The sequence below is a fragment of the Mustela nigripes genome, chromosome X (assembly GCF_022355385.1).
Source record: "Mustela nigripes isolate SB6536 chromosome X, MUSNIG.SB6536, whole genome shotgun sequence".
NCBI classification, from domain to species: domain Eukaryota; kingdom Metazoa; phylum Chordata; class Mammalia; order Carnivora; family Mustelidae; genus Mustela; species Mustela nigripes.
The window spans coordinates 121542203-121560890 of NC_081575.1; the positions used below are offsets into that span (position 1 = coordinate 121542203).

General features: G+C 39.7%; 1 long non-coding RNA gene across 1 annotated transcript in view; it reads right to left on the reverse strand.

The window, feature by feature from the left end:
• Positions 1-11990: 11990 nt before the first annotated feature.
• Positions 11991-18688, reverse strand: part of LOC132007452 (uncharacterized) — a 28624-nt gene continuing 21926 nt past the window's right edge. Inside the window, exon 4 of the long non-coding RNA XR_009401356.1 lies at positions 11991-12733. This is a non-coding gene — a long non-coding RNA (uncharacterized LOC132007452). The remainder of the gene's footprint in view (positions 12734-18688) is intronic.

The following is an 18688-nucleotide window of genomic DNA, read 5'->3' on the forward strand; positions in this document are numbered from 1 at the left end:
CTCAGTCAAATTGGGAATGCACCCAATTGGAGGGGAAGCTGGCCATTTTACAGAGAACCTTTGACAAAGAACCATAAGACTGTGTAGACATAGCAGAGCACAGTAAACAGAGTGGGGCTTCCAAGAGTGGCAGCCTACGGAAAGAGAGAAAGATGGTAGACGAGGTCTAGTTAGTGACGTTTGTCTGGTTTCTCCTGGTGCCATTTCTGGCCAATCGGCTGTAAAGTCCTCTTCCGGGATTCACCTTTGCTCCTCCAGGTAGAGATGGTGGGGGGTGGACAGCACCTTTGCAAATCCATGCCCTACTTTGTTAGGCAAAGAGCAAAAGCTCAGGGAGCTTTGCTGTTGTGCGTTGCTCAGTCGCCTTCAGCTCAAAGTTACCCTTTCATCAAAGATGTACACTTTGGAGATCCTTCTCCAATTTTTGTCCCCTCTGGAAATGGGTAGTCATTGTTGGAAAGATGGCATTTCAAGTTTTGCTCAAGGGAATCCATCAGATGACAGTATCTCCTTTCAATACGCATGCTTTCCATGAAGCTACCCAAAGGCAATTGGAGATACAAGTGTGCCCATCCACACACATTTTAAAAAATGAATAAATGATTCCACGTGGTACAGTTGAAAACCTGAGGGGCAAAAAAAAGAAAAAAATGTTTTGTGTTAACAATCACTTGTGTGGCAACTCTATAAAGTAAATTTGGAATGCTAGTATATGTATTTTTTTTTTCACGTGTAGAGATTTCAGAATTAACGGAACAGTTCTGACTGAGGAGTGCCTTCATGCATTTCGATTTCCTGACATTAAATTTTAGTTAGGTTCTCATGCATGTGCAGAAACGTGAAGTGTTTGTGCTAATTAGTCAAATCGAAATAACATTCAATCTTGGGTTCTCGTGCATGTGCGGAAAAGTGAAATGTTTGTGCTAATTAGTCAAATCAAAATATCATTCAAGAACACCAAATTGTGCAGCAATTCTATCTTAAGTTATGCAAGACTAGGAGTGTAGTAGGGTACATAAAAGATGTGGAAACCTGAGAAGATTATCTGTCCTTATCCCTCAGTCCCTCTCAGACCAGAAGCCTTGATTGTAGGGAAATGTCCCAAATTTCACTGGTTTCTACCATGGTATAATGGGAAAGGGGCTCTCTCTTTACATACATGATATGTGATTATACTCACCAGTCAAAATCATTGAGCTTCAGGAACTCTTCCTATCTGAAACTAGAAAGGAAATAATTTTTAAATGAACTTAACTTCCAGAAATCAGTAGATTGACCAGTTCTTTGAAGAGACCCAACATTGCAGGTACAAAGATGAATTGTTTTTTGTTTGTCTGTTTGTTTTGTTTTCCTCCAATTCCATCTCCAACTCGATCACGTTGACTAATAATTCATTCCATCCCATAAAGGCTTGTCTGACCAATTCCATTGCTTCCTGGCTCATTTAACGATGATCGAGTTGAGTCTGAACCCAATTTACTCTTCCATGATGTTCTGCGGGTTGAGTTGTTCCTTAAAAAGACACATCAAAACTTTGACCACATTGACCCCCCCACCCCGAAACTGTGAATGTGGTCTTATTTTGACATAGGGTCAGGCAGATGCCATCAAGCATGAGCTCATAGTAGATCGGGCGAGCCTTTGCTGAGTGCTTGGAGTCCTTAGAAGAGAGATGGGCCGACAGACACACATAGAAGGAAGAGAGTCCTGTGAAGCTGGAGACAGACATGGTGGTGATGTATCTACAAGCCAATGAAGAATAAATACTTTCAGCAACCACCATGAGCACAGCGAGAGGGAGACATGAGACACTTTCTCCCTCATCTCCTCTTGGAGAAACCAACCATACATACTAACATCTCGATTTGAGACTTCTGATCTCCAGAAACACAACAGAAAATACGTCTGTTATTTTCATCCTCCCCAATCAGGGTGCTTTGGAGTAGCATCCCTGGGGAATGAACCTGACTATAATGTTTGTTCTCCTGCTCCAGGGCCAGTGAGGTCTCCACCTGAGAGGTGCAGATCCTGAACTCTGCTCTCCTGTTACTCTCCCCCTCTCCCATTCCCCATGAAGAAGGGCAAATGGAAGTTTCACCCAGTTGAATTTCTTTGCATTGTGAATGGATCCGAAATCTGGTTTTCTCACGTGACACATGCTAGGGTCCATCTAGAGACCTCTCAGTTGGGCAGCTTGGTGAATTCAAGGAGAATTCTGCATCACTTTTTGAGCAATAGGGGAAAAAAAAACCCACTGCACATTTTATTACCTTAATACTTGAACTTTAAGGAATGTTTTCTCCAGAATGCTTTCATGAACCTGTTGCAGAAGAATCAAAATCATGAGTGAATTATCACCTTTGCTGCTACCTTTTTAGAGAGGAGCAAGCATATGTATACGTGTATACGTATTCTCGTATGGAAGATAGCTGTGTCATCACAGCAGTTTCAAAATAAGAAAGAAAAAGAAAGAAAAGCTCTCCATAATGCCACAAATGGTTTAACTAAATGTCTTTATCTGGTTTGGGTATCAGGATAATGCTGGCTTTGTAGAATAAATTTGGAAGCTTTCTTTCCTCTTCTATTTTGGTAATAATTTGAGGAGAATAGGTATTAACTCTTCTTTAAACATTTGGTAGAATTCACCTATTAAGGCATCTCACCCTGGACTTTTGTCTGCTGGGAGTTTTTTGGGGAGCGGAGAGAGATGGAAACTGGGAGTTTTTTGTTTGGGTTTTCTTTTGGGGTGGGGGCGATGGAGAGGAAGTAAGAACCCAAGTAGACTCTCTGCTAAACCCAAGAGCCTGACATGGGGCTCAATCCCACCATGCTGAGAGATCATGACCTGAGCCAAAACTAAGAGTCAGACCCTTAACTGACTGAACCACCCAGGTGCCCCTTCTTGGGAGTTTTAAATTCAATTTTGTTACTAGTAATTTTAAATTAAATTAAATTACATTAAAAATGAAACTAGTCATTTTAAATTCAATTTTGTTACTAGAAATTCATTCGTTCAGATTTTCTGTTTCTATCTGATTCAGTTTGGGAAGACCATGTTTCTAGAAATTTACTCATTTTTTCCCTCGGTTGTCCAACTTTTGCCATACACGTTTTTTGTAGTGTTCTTGTACAGTCCTCTGTGGTGCTGGTTATTACTTCTCCTTTGTTTTTGATTTTATGTGGATCCTATCTCTTTTTTTCTTGATAAGACCTTTTTTTTTTTTTTTTTCCTGAACTGAATGGTTTATAACTGGAATTATGCCTTTTCATTTTCTTTAATAGCACAGCCTCTTTCTTCACACTTCTAACAAAGACACAGATAATTGTTCTTGCCAATAATACACTAATTCTGAGCATTTTCCCCTTTGGTACCTATCCTAACTTCCTTCCTTCCCAAGCTCTTCTTGAAAATGCTGGGTTTGAGACAGACCATTCCTTTCATTGCCTACCCATTATTTTATGTGTTTAGGACATACAGTTGGCCATATCAGTACTGAAGGGCACCCATTCATTTATTTCAAGATTGGCTTTTGTTCAAAGCCAGTGAAAGAACCCCACGGAATCCTTATGCACACGCACAAAATAAACCATTTTTCCTTCAACAGATACAGCCTTTGTTACAGTTGCATGAATTTTTTTTTGCATGAATATTTTTAAAATCACAATTCTTAGACCCACACCATGAGATGTTTTATGGAAGCTATCATAAATATATTTACCAATCCAGTCATTCATCTAACCTGTCAACATCTGCTTCACAAAGGGAGTGCAGGGCTGATCTATATTTTCGCTCTATAGGCATATCCACATATTGATAGAAAACCCAAGCCTGTGGTTGTAACCGAAAGGAGCATGTCGCAGCTTCCGTATGGTAGTCTCTGAAGATTAAACTACTCACTCCTGAAGCACAGGGTTGAGATAGCACAAACCTCCGTTCAGATCCTGATGACTGTGTTTGAGGGTTTTTTAAACACAGTGTCCTGCTCCTTCCTAATAGGATCTGAACAGTGGAGCCACCAGAATAAGGGAAATCACACACCACGAGACTGTTTAATGAACTGGAGAGGATCTCAAAGGCACAGCCGTAAATTCCCTGAAAATTGGACATTGTCAGGAGAAATCTGGCACCTACTCCAAGATGATTGCAAAAGGAAATACCCCCCTGCCTGGAGTTAACAGCATTTTTTTTTTTTTTTTTTTAACTAAAAGCTGAAGCGAGCGTAATTTGCAGTTTGCAACGTGTAATCTCTCGTAAGGACCCAGTGATTTACAGATCTGCTCACCCCTCTCTAATCTATGTGTTGTATTAGCCAGGTGTGCCTTATGAATTCCATACAAAGTAAGATCAACAGTCCGTCAAACCCCCTGATTTGCCGCTCGGGTTTTAAAGGCATCTCCCGCTGAAATGACAGAAGACGTGCCCTTCACAAACCCTTTAACGTGCTTTGGGAATGGATATAACATTAGCAAACGAAGCATTGCTACCCATCACATTGTGAGTCTGTTCTCACTGGACAAAACGGCTATTTAAATTCTAAATTCTGCAAATCACATAGGAAACAGGATGTCACAACAAGAGGTGTTTATTGTTGCCAGAAAAAAATGAGAAATAACTAAAAGCTTGGTCTTCATTTTCTTTTTTGAAGATTTTATTGATTTGACAGACATAGATCACAAGTAGGCTGAGAGGCAGGCAGAGACAGAGGAAAGGAAGCAACCCCCCCACCCCCCAAGCCGTGACCCTGATGCGGGACTCAATCCCAGGACCCTGAGACCATGACCTGAGCCAAAGGCAGAGGCTTTAACCCACTGAGCCACCCAGGCGCCCCAAGCTTTGGCTACATTTAACCAATACATGCACTATTAAAGGGTTAGGCAGCAGGTAGAATCATGTTGCCTCATATTTTCAAGTATTATTTTTATTATTTTCAAAAGACAAAAATTGGAGCTAATTATTTATTTGCTTCAAATAAAAGTTTGCAGAAGGCCATAAATCATATCATTAATTTTCCATATAAATCAATTATAGCAATCGCCTCTCCTTGATTACCAGTGAGACTATTTTGGAATCATGAATGTAGATTATTATGTAAGTGGGATACTTTTGTATTTTGATCCAATACTTTGAGTTTTGATTGATTGCATCTAGGATTATTGATGGGAAACGGACATGTCTTATGTCTAGATGGGATAAATTATATCATTCTGGACTTCCCAGAATTGACGTCCACAACCTTTTAATGTATAGTAGTTTTCGTGAAGGCGTGTGAAATGGAACTCACACACGCTTTTCGTAGTCATTGATCAAGGGACACCTCAGTGGCTCCGTTGGTTAAGTGTCCAACTCTTGATTTCTGCTCAGGTCATGATCTGAGGGTTGTGGGGTCAAGCCCTGAGCTGGACTCTGGATTCATCAGGAATTCCCTTCAAGGATTATGTCTCCCTCCCCCTCTGCTTCTCCCTTACTCATGCTGTTTCTCTAAATTAAAATACAATAAAAATAAAATAAAAATAATAAAATAATTTTTAAAAAAAGGATTGACAGGAAAATCCCATACCCAGTTGGAAGTAAAAGGTCTTTTTAAGTAGGCTCCACATCCAATGTGGGTCTTGAACTCCCAGCCCTGAGATCAGGAATCGTATGGTCTGCCGACTGGGCCAGCCGGGTGGCACCAAAATTTATTTGTTTTCAATTAGCTATTGATCATATTTTATTTCTCCGATGTTTAATCGGTTCAGCTCATATTGGTTGATTCTCTATTTACCGCACATAAACAAAAGACTGTGTTGATATGTACTCAATGACATACTTATCTTGGCATCCTGTATTGAGTTGGTGAGGACTAATTAAAGAACTTGTATTTGCACTAACAGAAATATGAACAATTTTCTAACAGAATTTTGGATCCTGGAGAGTTTGGATCTTGGAGAGTTTGGGGAGAAGACCCATTTGTAGTGAAGCTGAAATCTCTCACTAATCTTGAGGGCAAGATTTTTCTCTTGAAAAGGAAGAAATGTCAAGCATGAAGAATGTTTCTGATGATCCGTTCCAAAGGATTACGCTGTTACTCATTGCTCCCAATACCAATTTTTATTATCATAAATTTCTGTAAATAATTTGCATTATTAAAATCGCCAGGTAAGGACTTCTGCTTCCAAACAACTTGGAATGAGAGACACCAGAATTTAGTCATATCCAAAAGGAAAAAAAATGAGATAAGGAAAAAAATATATAAAAAATAATAGTGTACAATAATAATAGTAATATATACTAGATACCTTTATATCTCCTAACATAAGATGAAAACACAGTTGCATTAGTTGAAAATTAAATGTAAATTTGTATGAATGTGTATCAGAAACACCCCCACCTCCAACATCCTTAGGAACAAGTGAAAATCATCCTTAACAAGGAAAAATGTAAACTGAATGACAGTGACTCCAATATGCTATTTTGGATAAAATAATAATAATAATAATAATTGGGTTTTTGAAGAGAAAATGAGTTGTTATAATAATTTAAAAAATAATTACAATTCCATCTGTGCTGAAATATGCAATGACCTTTCCAATTAGGAATATAAATTTGTTCTTCTGTTCTATTATTTTTTAAATCAGAATATAAATTATAAACTTATTAATATGAAGATATAACTGAGTTCAGGTTGTGTTACTGAAAAGTTTTGAATTGTGGTCAAGTGTATCACACAGAATTGCCTCTGAAATTCAGAGATGGTTGCTTATTCAAGTCCCATGAGTAACCTCAACTCAAACATAACTACAGTTGTAAGCAAGACTTCTCATTTGAGAAAACGTCCTTCCACTTTGGTATAGAGGAATTACATTATTTGAGTACCCAGGAGGAAGAGTCCAAAGTTATACTTCCTTTATGTCTTTGCGTTCTGTCCCCCTCTTGATGCCTAAAGCTGGGAACCAGCGGAACACACACGGAGAAGTGAAAAAGTGTGCTCTATGGTGGCAAAAACTGTTGCTGGACTTTAGACCAATGGGTTTCTTGGAAATTGCTAACTTTTCAGGGCAGAATCATTACTACCCTCTTAAACCTGGAAGATATATGAAGGTTATGGGAAACTTTAGGGGAATATTCCAGGAATCTCCCTGTTGACCGCGAGTAAGGAAATGTGCATTTCCCAAAGAACATGAAAACACTCATTCAAAGATACATGTGCCCCTCTATTTATTGTTTTATTTTCAATATCCAAGATATGGAAGCAGCCCAGGTGTCCTTTGAAGAATTAACGGATAAAGAAGATGTGGTCCCTCACAGTGGAATACTACTCAGTCATAAAAAAGGATGAGATCAGGCATTTGTAGTGATGTGCATGGGACCCAGAATGTGTTAAGTAAGTCGGACAGACAGAGACAAATACCATTTGGTTTCACTCATCTGGAACTCAAGAAACAACACAAATTAATAAACAAAGAAAAGAAACACCCATAAATATAAAGAATAAACTGATGGTTGTGAGAAGGATAGGCAAGATGGGTGTAGGGCAGTGGGAGATACAGGCTTCCAGTTATGGAATGAAGATTTCGTGGGAAGAAAAGGGACAGCACAGGAAGTATAGTCAATGGTATTGGCATTGTGTTGTGGGTGGTGACAGATGGCACCCAACCTTGTGGTGAGCACAGCCTAATGTGTAGACCTATCAAATCCCTACGATATACACCTGAAACCAAGGTAACATTGTGTTCCATACTGTAGTTCCATAAGGAAAAGAAAGAAAATTGAGTGTTTCCCTGAGTTAGTTTAGATCAGAAAAGAGAAGAGAGCGCCATTGTTTATTTTCTGTGTAACAGCGAAGGACCATCCAATGATAGAAGGAGCCTGATTCTCTGTTCGGTGTGTTTTCTTCTTAAAGAGGGTATACAACAGCTCCTACTGTGAGCTGTGATTAAACCCATGTTATTTGGGGATGTAGTCACGTCCCTATGCTCTACACCAGCCTTTCTGAAGTCACCAGGGCTGGAGGTCCACCAACTGCCTTTCCCAAACGCCTGGCCAGCTGTCATCCCTGGAATTCCCAGTGTAATTCCAGCATTCCTATAATTTCTGTCTGGATGGCAGAGCTATTCGGAGGAAGCTAGCTGTCCAAGGAGCACAGCCGTGGTTGACGTTGGCACTGTCTTACAGTAGGTGGCGGTTGAGTCTGAGCTGGCATTGCAGACTCAGCAAAAGTCATGAATTCCTGCTAATGCACAGGACCTTGCTAGCAGTTCCTGACTCAGCAGGTCTCCATCACTGATGGAGCATTGTCCTGGGGTCCATGGCATCTTCCTCAGGTGCACACAAGTCTTACGCCTCCTCCTTGACTTTCCCCCATGCCCTTTTGTCTTCTCTGTGGTTCCTGCAGCATTCCTGATTCTGTTGGTGCAACCAAACCCCTATCATTCAGTCCTCCATTTGAAATACCTGGGATGTGCTGTTTTCCTGATTACAGCTGGATGAATTCAACCCCTCTCTGGGCGTTTGCATTCCTCAAATGGGAATCAAGGTGGTCAGAGTCTAAGGAGTGTCAACACAGAAAGAAAGTGAGGTGTGTGATGGATATAAGAAGCTTCCCTAGACTGGGTGATGTGTGTGGACATGACCCTGGAACAAGAGTGTCCAAGGGATGCAACATCCATCCATACACATTTTTGATTCTTAGTGAAGACTTTCTGTAGCATTTATACCTTTTTGACAATTTCAGAAATCTTAAAATAGCAGACTCATGAAAAGGAGTTAGTATATACTTGGATCAAGGAAAAAAATATGTTTACTGGGATATTAAACTAAAAAGAGACTTACATATGTAGTAAGGGCTGTGTTATTGGGATAACCCAGAGGGAAAATATGATTTAAAACAAAGTTTAACAGAACAGTTCAAGGGGAAGAGAGAGCAATTCTGAACCTGTACATCCTATCTTACAATGTCAGAATCCATACCGAAAATATATATATTTTTTCAATATACATATATATATATTCAATATATATATTGAAAGGTTATCCTTCTATATATATTTATATATATTTATATATATTGAATATGAATATATGAATATTTATATATATATTTATATATATTTATATTCAGTATATATTTCAATATATTTATTTATATTTTTATATATTTTTATATATTTATATTCAATATATATATTGAAATTGCTCTCTCTCTATATATATATATACATATATAGAATCAGAAACTGGAAATTGAGCAATTGTCATGAAAGCTTTTATCATGCATCTTTCAGAAACATGTGTACCTGACAAAGATTAGAAAAATAAAGAAGATATGTATTATATTAATTACTGTAATCTATGAACTGCTCTGGTCTTTAGAAGGGCTAAAAAAGCCTGAATTTAAATACAAAGAAATTATTATTATTATTATTTTAAGATATTATTTATTTATTTGACAGACAGAGATCACAGCTAGACGGAGAGAGAAGGGGAAACAGGCTCCCCGATGAGTAGAGAGCCTGATGCAGGGCTCGATCCCAGGACCCTGAGACTATGACCTGAGCTGAAGGCAGAGGCTTAGCCCACTGAGCCACCCAAGCACCCCTATAAAAAAATTATTTACAACTTTTATGCATTCATAAACATTTGTCAAGATGAATCCTGTGGTTTGTCCTTGAAAGTTTAAGATAAAATGTGTATCTTATCTGAACAACAAACACATTTTTAGTAGACATATGCATGGACTGTTGCATTAGACCTACACCTACTAAGACATTATTTGTTGCGTAGCTGAAATTCAAATTTTTTTAGGCATCCTGTATTGTTATTGACTAAATCTATTAATTCCAATCCTGAGGGAAATCCTTAAAAAAAAAAAAAAAGTATTGGCTAAGTATACCATTTCCTCTAAAAAAGAGTTAATGAAATTAAGAATAAATTTTTAAAATACTCAAAAATTTGGGGTCACCTGGGTGGCTCAATGGCTCAATGGGTTAAAGCCTCTGCCTTCGGCTTGGGTCATGATCTCAGGGTCCTGGGATCGAGCCCCGCGTAGGGCTCTCTGCTCTGCAGGGAGCCTGCTTCCTCCTCTCTCTCTGCCTGCCTCTCTGCCTTCTTGTGATCTCTCTCTCTCTGTCAAATTAAATAAATAATAAATAAATAAAATATTCAAAAATTTTAATTTTTTTCAGTAATAGTAACATTTGAAATAGCTCATTTGTCTAATAGCCTTGCAGTCAAAATTACAAAAAAATTCAGAAGCGGAAAGTCCTGCCTAATACGAAATGTAATAACGATTTCCAGTATATGGGCAGTAGCACAGACACAACCAATCAAGAGGTCCTAGAAAATCAACCCTTCTGCATAGATGTCTCTTTGCTGCATGAGGTAGAGCTCACCTGCCCAAAGTTTAATGTACAAGTTCTTTCTACACCATGCATGGGATATATGTTATTTTAAAATTTTCTCTTTGGGTCCTGAAACGTCTTCATTACTCTGATAATTATATAGTTTAAGTACTCTTTTCCACAAAGCAATGCTTTCTAGAAATACACAGACCCCGTGTTGATTAACCAAAGGAGACCTAGTAGAGGCTGCTGATACATCTTGCTAAATGCATCTGCATTAATAAGGTCTCTCGCTGCTCAGCCTGACCACTCTGTTTATCAGAAGGTCTGATAATAGCTTTTCTTTTTTTTTTTTTTTAAAGATTTTATTTATTTATTTGACAGAGAGAGATCACAAGTAGGCAGAGAGGCAGACAGAGAGAGAGAGGAGGAAGCAGGCTCCCTGCAGAGCAGAGAGCCCGATGCGGGACTCGATCCCAGGACCCCGAGATCATGACCTGAGCTGAAGGCAGTGGCTTAACCCACTGAGCCACCCAGGCGCCCCTGATAATAGCTTTTCTTGCGGTTCAAGAAATCACTGGTAAACTTCAAAATGGCATGATAGAGTGAGCTTTCAAAACTAGGAAGAGAAAGGGACTTTCTTAATAAAATGAACCTAACACAATATTATGGGAAAATTTGACTTTAATCGTGAAATATTACAATTTTCCCCTATAAATCAATAATAAGACAGTATGCCCTTCGTGGTAATTCTTTTTGTCATGGAATTAGAAGTACTACCAGTGCATAAATTGCCAAGCAACTGAAAGAAACAGCTAATATTGGCTGATGATAACAATTAAGCATTTTTTACACACATTCATAAATAAAACAGCAAATGAGTTTTAAAGTATTCTCAGTAAAAGATCAATGCACATATGTAAATAGCACTAACTAACACCAGATACCAAGTGTGACTGCTGTTTGTTCAAAAATTCCAATCCCAATGGAATTCTATAAGTTCTTAGAAACACATGTAATAAAAAATAAACCAGAACTCTAGGTTAAAAATAAAGTTTAGGAACAACATGAGATAACACCTAAACAAATTGAGATTATCAGGGGTGCCTGGGTGGCTCAGTGGGTTAAAGCCTCTGCCTTCGGCTCAGGTCATGATCCCAGGGTGCTGGGATCGAGCCCCACATCCGGCTCTCTGCTCAGCAGGGTGTCTGCTTCCTCCTCTCTCTCTCTCTCTCTCTCTGCCTACTTGTGATCTCTGTCTGTCAAGTAAAATAAATAAAATCTTAAAAAAAAAATTGAGATTATCAGTATTTGGTATGGGGTAGACTCAGTAAGCAAATATGTCCGTTCTTCAAATTTGTGTAGAAGGTGACAATTCTACACCAGGTTGATTTCAAATTCTAACTTACTTAATTATATATATTTTCTTGACTTCACAAATTGTTCCTAAATATTTATCTAGAAATATAATGGGCAAAGAAAAGCCCAACAAAATTTTTGAAGAAGATTGGGGTCAATCATTACGATGTCTTCCCTGGACACCAGAACTTACAGAATTGTCATGTCTAGATATGGACATGTGACCGTTTTCATCTTAAAAAGTTTGCACTCCAAGAAACCGGTAGAAGGTGTCCCACCTACAAAATAAATAATGATCGTATAACTGTTCTTGTTACCCTTACTTTTGCTTTCAGCTTTATTTGAAAGATGCCATCATCAGTGACTTCACCAGACAGCACTGTACTTTTCTGAAATAATAGAAAGTTCAGGGGCATGGAGGATACACTCTTCTCCATCATCCCAACAGGTGGGATTTTCGACTTACAGTTCTGAGAAATCTGAAGTCAAGAAGCAGTGTTGTCCCTACACACATGAAGAAAGGAAGGTCACCTTCCTATATCTGGAAGGTCCTTCTGTTCGAAGGAGAGTGGCTTTATTTGGGAAACCCACCCGACTGGCTTGAGCCCACACAGAATTTTCTGGAACTGCAAACCATAGTTACTTCCAGCTGCGAAAACATTTGGGGAGAAAAACATAAGCAGCTGTGAACATCCGTCAGTCTGAACACCTCAAAGATCTGTGGGGAAGAAGAGCATAGATACAGGGAGGCCAAGAATACTATCGCTACAGATAAGGGAGAAACCTATAGAAGAGAAATCTCCGTGGTGCACTAATTAATTAAATTCCAAAGGAACCTAAAACTTCAATGTGAAAAACAGAGACTTCAGACTTTCCGATGACAACATGGTGGGCTCCTGGAGGGCTCACTTGGGTTAAACATCTGACTTTGGCTCAGGTCCTGACCTCAGGGTCCCGAAATCAGCCTGCATTGGGCTCCCTCATCGGTGGGGAGTCTGCTTCTCTCTCTCCCTCTGCCCTGTTCTCCACTCGTACCTTCTGTCTCAAATAAAATCTGTAAAAAAAAGAAAGAAGTCATTGGAAAATATCTTGACATCACCGTAGAAAATAATGTCTTAAGCCAAAGACTGCAATGCCTTCTATAAAAGTATAGATCGGTAAATACAACTACATCAAAATACACGTATTTTGTAAGACAAATGCACTGTTGTAACTTGGGGGCGGGGGGCGGGGGGAACCGACAGCAACACCAAACTCTGGAATTAAGCCAATGGGCTTTTCCTACTCTTTGGTGATTCAATACCTTAGAGAAATTTTCATTCATGCTGGAAAGATAGATGAATTCACGACATGAGTTATCGTATAATACACTTAGCAAAGACGGTCTGTAATGCTTGAATGCATAGCCTTCCCTATTTTGTCTTTTTATAACTGCTTAAATAGCTATACTTCCCTGAGCTACATTTATTTGATTTTTCTTTAAATACGGCAAAACGTGAACCATTAACTGTAGACATGTAGCCCATTGTGTTGAAATAAATGTGGGTAAGGAAACATACCATCATCTTTGGGAAGCATCATTTTACTTTTTCCTTTTGAACAATTCTGTATAAATATCTCAGGTGAGATTCCATACTTCTAATTTCCAAGGCGTGCCCATAAGAGAGGGTAAGGCAATTTGTAGATGCGATTCTATATTATGGGGGAACATTTAGACCTAGCCGCGTCTCAAAATTGAATAATGGAGGGGATTCTCACAAAGGGAAATAAAACACTGGCAGAAAATTGATTTGGGACTCTACATCATAAATGGGTCCATTTTGTAGTTATGTCTTTACAATATTATCCACCCGACGTGTGGAGGAAAAGAGGTATTTTTGATCATGCTTTCGAAAACACATTTTTATGACTGTTGAGTAATGGTGTTTGTGGTGGAACACAGACATTTATCTTGCTCCCTTTCCTACTCATTAAGTTGCCATTTCCTGTAAATGACCATTGAGCTACTATCATCCCAAATGACGTTCTGCCCTCCTCTTGCCTAGTAAATGGAGCCTCACATACATATTCCAGGTTCTGAACTCTCCCGTGGCCCCGAGTAAAATAGGTATCAAGCCAGGATAAATCTTGGAAATTGATCATTGATTCTAAACTTCTCCTTTTATTAAGTGCCTTTTTGAAAAAAAAAAAAAATGCCTCGTGTATATTTATATACACATGTTAGCTGAGTGCATAAGATTAAAGCGAGACATGGAACTATTTTTTTACCTTTAAGAAAATTTTTTCTAGTATTTATTTACTGGTGACGTTTCAGCATCAGGATCGAAGCAACAAAATACAGTGTTGCCCAAATCCGAGCATCCTTCAAGAGATTTATTCACGATCAAGAGAATCGTTAATGCTGGAGGCTGGCTGTTACAAGCTTAACGGAAAAGCACGAGAGACAGAGCAGACACAGAATCGGCAGTGAATAACATACAAATGTAATTTTATGCAATAAGGTGGAAATTGAGAGGGAGACAAACCGTAAGAGACTTTTAACTCTAGGAAAGAAACAGGGTTGCTGGAGCGGAGGTGGGTAGGGGGAAAGGGTAACTGTGGGATGGGCACAAAAGATGGCATGGGGTAGGATGAGCCCTGGGTGTTGAATTCTACCCTGGAAACTAATTAAAAATATATATATATCTTCAATTTTGTGATTCTAGTCTTCCAAACAGCTGAGTACATAGTAGGGGGTTAATAAGTACTTCTTGAAGTTAAAGAGAACGTCCAGTGGATGGTCATTTCCAAAAATGTATACACAAATGTAACCTGAGCCTACATTTGCTGCTGATAAACAGAATAATAGTCTTGATACTGCACCTTGAGTTAGAATCTGTGGAAAGGAACACACCCAGTTACAGAAACAGTAACTGGTTTCCAGCATGATCGGTTGAGGGTAGCGTCTCCCGTAGACAAGATGGCAAATGTGTCTGGAAGACAGCATGGGCTGCCCACCCTCTTAATGGGTCAGTCCTGTTTTCAGAGGGGAATTCTCTCTACAAACACTGGATGAAAGAACGTTGGTCCTGTGAGATGCCTAACAAGAAGCGATGATTTGGGGCATGGTCAGTGGTGTTTGAGGGCACCACACCAATGTTTCCCTACGTGATATGATACTGAAACAGAGGACAGGGTCAACGCTGGTCCCTGACTTTCTGCCCCACGCTGCCCCCGAGATCCTTACTTCATCCTTCTACCTGACCCCAGGCCCCAGCTCAGAGGGCTTCTCTGCCCTCTGGCTTCTGATTGGGTTTGGCCAATGGAGGTTGGGGGGTTGGGGAGAGCATGACCGTGCAGCAGCCTGTGTTCCCAGAGCTCTTCTGGACCCCGTGCACCAGCGAGGGCCCCTCTCTGCAGCCCGTTCTTACGGCCGTTTCCAACTCTGCACTTTCTGGTTTCTGCATTTTCTTGGTGTTACTGGTTCTGCAAGGTTTTACCGGCTTTGTTCCCTTTACTCAACTGTCCTCACGTATCCCCTCACGAGGAAGCCATGGGATCCCCTTCAACCCCTACTCAACACAGAACACGGAGCAATGTTCACATTCCTGTCTTGCCCACCCCACAATTGCAGTATGCAGACATCAGGAACGACACACTCAGGGGTCCACGTTCCACGTGTCTTTAAATTTAAAATTTGTTTTACTGAATGTGTCCTGACCATCTTGTGGCAGAGCGACACAAACAGTTTCTAAATATGGTTTTGGGTGTGTGGGGGGTAGCCTAGATTTTCCTCGTACATATGGGGAACATCTGATTTCGTATACAAAATGCAGCAGTAAATTACCCTATGCATATTTTTTGTAGAAGTGTGGAAGTCTATGTAGGATAAATTCCTAGCACGGGGACTTCTGGGTCAATGGTAGAAGCATTTATAAGAATTGGAGATATTTACAAATTCTCCTTTGTAGGAACTCAATGGTAGCAGGTCAAGAAGGTCGAGTAGCAGGTCTGGAAAATTGTGAGGACATTTCAGACTTATGAATAAAAGCACAAGTCAGATTTCACAATTCATCCAAAACTGGTAGGTTAAAAAATGACCTTAATGGGATTTTAATTCTTGAAGATTTTTTACAATTTATTTATTTGACAGAGAGATAGATCACAAGGAGGCAGAGAGGCAGGGAGAGAGATGGGGAAGCAGGCTCCCTGCTGAACAGAGAGCCCAATGCAGGACTCGATCCCAAGACCCTAAGATCACGACCTGACCTGAAGGCAGAGGCATTACCCACTGAGCCACCAGGCGTCCCTGAGCTTATAATTCTTAATGTCTCTTTCTATTAATGGGTAGTGAATATTTTATATGACTACGAATAATGTCTATTTCACTTTTTATCAACTCTCGGGTAATTTTCATTATCCTTCTTCTAGGGCACATCTCCAGATCGACTTTTAGACGTACATACACATTTCTAGCAGATTTTTATGTATTTGGAAATTAGCCCTTTGTGTTGCAATTTGCAACAATTTTCCCAGAGTGTCCCCGCCTTGCTTTATGTATCTTTTGCTACAAAGACTACTGCAAAACAGTTTTAATCAAATTTATTGAGACTTCCCTGGCTATCAGATTTTTTTTTTTTTAAGATTTTACTTATTTATATTGACAGAGAGATATAGCAAGAGATACAGCAGGGTCAGTGGGAGAAGCAGGCTTTCAGCTGAGCCCGATGCAGGGCTCAATTCCAGGACCTCGGGATCATGGCCTGAGCCAAAGGCACATGCTTAATGACTGAACCACCCAGGTGTCCCAGATTTAGAGTTTTAATCAAAGGATTTTGGGGTACCTGGCTGGTTCAGTCACTGAACCATGCAACTTTGATCTTGGGGTTGTTAAAAAAAAATTAAATGCTTTTCTAGGGAAATAGTCTATATAAATCTATATCATCTATGTAAAATAAACACACATACTCTATTTAGACAACAATGACGTGACTGGTATATAATATTCAATATTATCTATTATGCATATAATATTGGGCATATAAATACTACATGACTAGAATCCTATAACTACAATAAACATTTATCAGGCATCATTCGTCTACCTGTAAACAAACCTTTCAACTGAGCTGTATTTTTGAGGTACCAATGTGCTAACTTGGGGCTGGCTATAAAAATGAGAAAAATAGTGTCTATCTTGTGTTTTAAATGCAGTGATATTTTTGTGAAGATTAAGTTTCTTTTAGTGGTGGCATAATTTCCTTCACACATAGTTGAACACTTTATCTTTGCTGCATGCTGTCCCCAGCTTGACCCGCAGTGAGTTTCTTTTGCAATCTGGGTCCCCAGAGAGCTCAGTGGCCTTCCTAACAATTCCTTCTGAAGAGCTTGTCCCTTTTAATGGTGGTCAAATCAGAGTGGAGAACAGGGAGGCACACAAAAGAGTATTTTTCCATATCAGGCCTCTGAGCGCTAGATGGGGGACAATCGGGTGATATGGTCTGTGTCTACTGTGAAAACGAGATGGCAATATGTAGGGCTGTATTTATGGCCCCTTGATGGATTTAACGAATTGTGGTTTATAGAAAGCTTCATATCTGTGTTTTGATGCCCCCAGTAGAACCCGTGATAAACCATTGATGAAAAACTCTAAATGTTGTCTTAAAACCAGATTGGAGTGCATGCCTAATGCAGCCTTGCATGGGGAAACATATGAATAAGTGTAAAGTTCCCTACTAGATCATCCCATAGTAATGATCTAACCATACATCACCCCAAGACCTTATTACCTGTAGCTCTGGACACCCACAGCCTATACATAAACTTACACTGAGGGCTTGTGTTGGATGAGATTGTGTTCTCCTTGGCTTTACACATGACCTCAGCAACAAATTCTCTGCTACAAAGAACCCTTGAGAGTCCATTGTTTTGCAAATGAATTTTACAAGTCATAGGGCAGGGTGGGGCTGATAAGCACAGCCTTGTGGTTTGTCAAACCCCAAAACCCCAAAATGAACCTGTGTGGTTCTGGCTGCATTTAATAGTAGCCTTTGTGTGGTCTAGTCACCTCACCAGGCAAATATTGTGGAGATGTCTTATTTTACTTATTTTAAATATTTTATTTATTTGAGAGAGAGAGAGAGAGAGAGAGAACAAGAGTGGGGAGAGGAGCAGAAGAAGAGGGAGAAACGGACTCCCTGAGCTGGAGCCCAACATAGGGCTCAATCACCAGGACCCTGAGCTCATGACCTGAGCCCAAGGTAGATACTTAACTGACTGAGCCACCCAGGTGCCCCGTGGCATGGATATTTTACAAAAGTGTGTCCCGTTGCATTAGTATCCCAATCACTTAGAGATTAGCCCTCAAACACTGCCACTTGCAAAATGTGTGAGGGGTGCTTGCCTTCTTCCTATCTGCTGATATAGAAACAGAAACTATTATTCCAACTAGGAAATAAAACCAGAACACTGGATCCTATAAATGAGGGAAGTGTGTACAGTCATAAACCCAAAAGAGCCTTGTGTCAGCTGGATGTCCATAACAGAGCTTTCCAGCCTAAAGTAACTGAACTGCATAAATCCCAAACTCATCTGCTTTTTGGGACTTTCCATGGCATCCGTTTGAGTTACACCCTGAAGGATAGCTTTTTGAAACGCTAGCTTCTGCTCTAGAGAACGTTTCTACGGTCTTATCAAAAGGCAAATGTGTGTATCTTTTCCAGGAGAAGGCTGAGCTCTACCCATGTCTGATATAAAATATAAAGATACAGAACATGGTTGAAAGTTCTGAAAGTAGTTTAGGGGTCTAAGTGCGGAGGTGATTTGGGTAATAACAACAATGATGAAATACAGCAGATTTACTGCCGTCATTTATGGAATATATATGGACACCATACTCATCTTTGTTGAATTTGTGGAAGCAAACATGTTTTCTTTATTGTACTTTACTTGAAGATAATAGTCACAACCAGACATTGTTTTCAGATAGTAAAGTCACCCCCTTCCAAAACAAACAAACAAACAAACAAAA